The 4,317-nt window shown below is 38.3% G+C and overlaps 1 non-coding gene across 1 annotated transcript; it reads left to right on the forward strand.

Moving 5' to 3' along the window:
* Positions 1 to 647: 647 nt before the first annotated feature.
* Positions 648 to 754, forward strand: LOC141716015 (small nucleolar RNA R71). Its single transcript, XR_012572750.1, has one exon. It is a non-coding gene; the product is annotated as a small nucleolar RNA R71 (small nucleolar RNA).
* The last annotated feature ends 3,563 nt before the right edge of the window (positions 755 to 4,317 follow it).

The raw sequence follows: 4,317 nt of genomic DNA on the forward strand, positions 1-4,317 counted from the left end.
TTCTCCAAGGTCTTGATGGAAACAACCTGACTTTTGCACTACAACTTTAGCTTCTCGAAATCAGCACTCAAAGGTGGAGCAGCACCTCCTTGTTGAGGATGTGATTACCTTTGAGCATATTGTTGAGGTTGCTAGAATCTAGGTGGATTAAACTATTTAATTACAGCTCGTTGATATGGTTGCTGAACAGCATTCTGATTGTTGCTCCAGCTGAAATTGGGATGATTTCTATTATTAGGATGATAAGTAGCTGGCACAGGCTGCTGTGGTCGCTGAAAATTGTTCACACACTAAACAAATTCATTAACAAGAGAACACTGATTCGTAGCATGAGAGCCTGCACAAATCTCACAGATAATAGCTATTTGATTGACTCCATAGTTGGCTAAAGAATCGACCTTCATAGACAGCGCTTAGAGCTGCACTGCAATAGCTGTAGCACATCAAATTCCAGAATACCTGCTACCTTCCCAGGCATCATCCTTTGAGTTGGGTTTTGATACTCATTTACAGCCATAGTTTCAATGAGATTATAGGCCTCAGTATAGCTTTTGGCCCACAAGGCGCCTTCAGAAGCAGCATCGAGGATGGGCCGAGATTGGGCCCTCAAACCATTGTAGAACCCAGTGATCACCATCCAGTTGGGCATACCATGATGTGGACACTTTCTCAACATCTCCTTATAGCGCTCCCAAGCTTCGCACATAGATTCTATTGGTTGCTGCGCAAACTGAGTAAGAGCACTCCTCATAGCTGCAGTCTTGGCCATTGGATAGAACTTCACCAGAAACTTTTACGCAACATCTTCCCAAGTAGTGATGGACCCAGCTGGTAAAGAATGTAACCAGTCCTTAGCTTTATCCCACAGAGAGAATGGGAAAAGCCTCAGCTTGATAGCCTCATCAGTAACACCATTATATTTGAAAGTACTGCAGATCTCGACAAAATTCCTAATGTGCATGTTGGGATCTTCAGTCGCAGAACCTCCGAAAGAAACAGAATTATGCACCATCTTAATAGTTCTCATCTTGATTTTGAAAGTATTGGCCTGAATAGCCGGATGAATGATGCTTGACTGAATATAATCAATTTTAGGCCGAGAAAAGTCCATAAGAGCTGGATCTGCTGGAACTATACGATCACCCATTGTTATTACCCTGAAATGAACACTGATGGCAAGTACATAAACTAAACAAATTAACACCGAGTCCCCGGCAGCGGTGCCAAAAACTTGTTAGGGCACAAAGCATGCGCTAAAATACACACAAGTATACGCGATCGCAAGTACTATAGAATGATTTCTAGTTCGTTCCCACAGAGACTCGGACTAACTATATTTAGTTAACACTTACTTACCAATGTATGATTACTCTTCAATGTCAAGACAATAACACTTAAGGTTGATTAACTAATTATTAACTATGAGAATTAAACACTTAAATTAACACTTGAATTAATAATATTAAAAACACATGAGATCATAACTTCATTTCTACTTCATTCAATAGTTATTGTTATTACCCTTAGCATGTAATGGTGATGATATTAATCGAACAACACGAAACTGATAAACGCCAACTTTCGTTGTACAAGTACCATTCTATCAAGCATCCACAATTAAGATAGAAGTTGAATAGGCATCAATTATGTTGAGACCCTCTATGTCTACAGAATTTGATAACATAACAATTTAAGCGCAAGTTATTCATTATGATTATACAGGGCAAGTAAAACGGTTAGAGTTACCCACTAATCATGCATACAATACATGAACCTATGCTATCATGGTAAGTTCTAAATCTCAAGATTCACTGTCGCTTCACAAGAGATTAACAGGCTATCTTATATGTTCACGACGCATATAAGACGAATAGGCACAACCTATGTTAGATATCATACAATCATCACATACCAAGGTATTAAACAATTAACTAAAGAAATCTATAGTAAATCCGCTACGATCCCATGATCACAATTAGCCCATAATAGAACTCATTGTCACCATGGGTTTATATGAAAACATGATATTAACACAATGATATAAACTAACAAAAATACTTAATAAAAACAGAATACATCACAAGAGTATTAAGGTTCAAAGAGTAAAGAAAACTAGCATCCATTGTTACAATGAATTAAAATAATCACAAGATAACGTATGCTTCTTCTTCTTCGTTGTTGCGTGCTAAAACGGTCTTCTTAATCTTCTCTCCTTGTTACTTGCTCCTTGATTTTTTTTGTGAAAATGTCTCCGAAGATTACTTATATAAGAGTCCACAAGAAACAGCAGTCTCGGAAGCCCAATAGAACTCAAATTAGAAAATCCAGAATCTGAAATACGGGCGCCTGCTTCCCATGCGGCCACCTTCAATCCCATACGGGCGCCTGCTTCCCAGGCGGTCGCCTGCTCTTCCAAGCGGGCGCCTGCATGCTTTCTGGAAAATTCCACTTTTTGCTTCTGATTTTGCTGATTTCTTCGCACAACTCCCTGCAACTGATTCCAAGTACTTCCCTAGGCTTATTATGATGAAATCTCACTAGCTAAGCAAGTTATACCCTGAAATGCAAAAACACTAGAAAAATGCATCAAATACACAAAATACTTGATTTCAAGACATCAATTCAAGTCATTATAAGACATTCTAAGTGGTAGAAAATGTCACTTATCAATATACTATAGCTGCTAATTCCAAGTCATGTGTAAGATACTTCAATTCATGTGGTTTTAACTGTCTTGACGCATAGGCGATCACCTTGTTGTGTTACATTAGCACGCAACCCAGGCCCTTATGTGACGCATCACTGAAAATCATAAAGTCTCATTGATTGTCTGGTAATACTAGTTACGGAGCTGTAACCAACCTCTATTTCAATTCTTGAAAACTATCTTCACATTCTACATTCCATTCAAATTTCTGATTTTTCCTAGTCAAATTAGTCAATGGTGTGGCGATTTTTGAGAAATCTTTAACAAACCTTCTATAATATCCCGCCAATCCTAGGAAAACTTCGCACTTCCGTAGGTGTCTTTGGTCTCTCCCAACTCATAATTGCCTCAATCTTTGTCGGATCCACTTTGACTCCATTTCCAATAACATGTACCAAAAATTGAACTTCCTTTAACCAGAACTTACATTTAGAAAACTTGGCATACAACTTCTCTTGTCGAAGTATCTCCAATGCTAACCATAGATGCTGCATATGTTCTTCTTCTGACTTTGAATATATAAGAATATCATCAATGAATACCACTACAAACTTGTCCAAATACTTTTTAAATACCCGGTTCATCAGATCCATAAATGCTGCAAGAGCATTAGTCAACCCAAAAGGCATTACTAAGAATTCATAATGTCTGTATCTTGTCCTGAATGTTGACTTCGGGATGTCATCTTCTTTGATCTTCAATTGATGGTATCCTGGTCTTAAATCAATCTTGGAAAAGTACTTAGCTCCTTTTAGCTGATCAAATAAATCATCTATCCTTGGTAGCGGGTAACGGTTCTTAATCGTCATCTTATTCAACTCCCGATAGTCTATACATAACCTCATGCTTCCATCATTCTTCCTAACGAATGGAACAGGTGCTCCCCATGGTGACGTACTTGGCCTGTATCACTCCTTTGTCCAATAATTCTTGTAGATGGCTCGCCAACTCTTTCATTTCTTCCGGTGTCATTCTATAAGGTGCCTTCAAAACTAGTTCCGTGCCTGGAGCAAGGTAGATCTCAAACTCAATCTGTCGATCGGGCGGTAAACCTTGTAGTTCATCTGGAAACACATCTGGAAATTTGTTGACTACGGGGATATCTTCCATGCATAGGCTCTCTCTTTCTGAATCCATTACATAGGCTAGGAACAATTCGCAACCTCTCCTAAGCAATTTCTTAGCCTGGACGATTGTAAGAAACAATCGCTCTTGCCTCTAACGCTTAAATACCACTTTCTTTCCAATTTCTGTCTTTAAATATACTTTCTTAGATTTATAATCTATCTGGGCGTTATTCTTCCCTAACCAATCCATGCCTAAGATTATGTCAAACTCCCCTAACTTGAAAAGTATCAAGTCTGCTGAAAATTTATGCCCCGAAATATCAATCTCACACTTAAGATAGAATTGACTCACAGGAATCTTCTCTTGGTTCGCAATTACCACATCTATTACCCCGTTCAGGGTCATTTTATCACATTTAAGTTTATCAACGAAAGTTTCTGATATAAAAGATCTAGTAGCTCTAGAATCAATCAATACCTTAGCTTCAACATTATTCAATAAAAGTTTACCTGCTATCACCTCAGAATTCTGAACAACATCCT

Source organism: Apium graveolens, chromosome 3 (genome assembly GCF_009905375.1).
Source record: "Apium graveolens cultivar Ventura chromosome 3, ASM990537v1, whole genome shotgun sequence".
NCBI lineage: Eukaryota > Viridiplantae > Streptophyta > Magnoliopsida > Apiales > Apiaceae > Apium > Apium graveolens.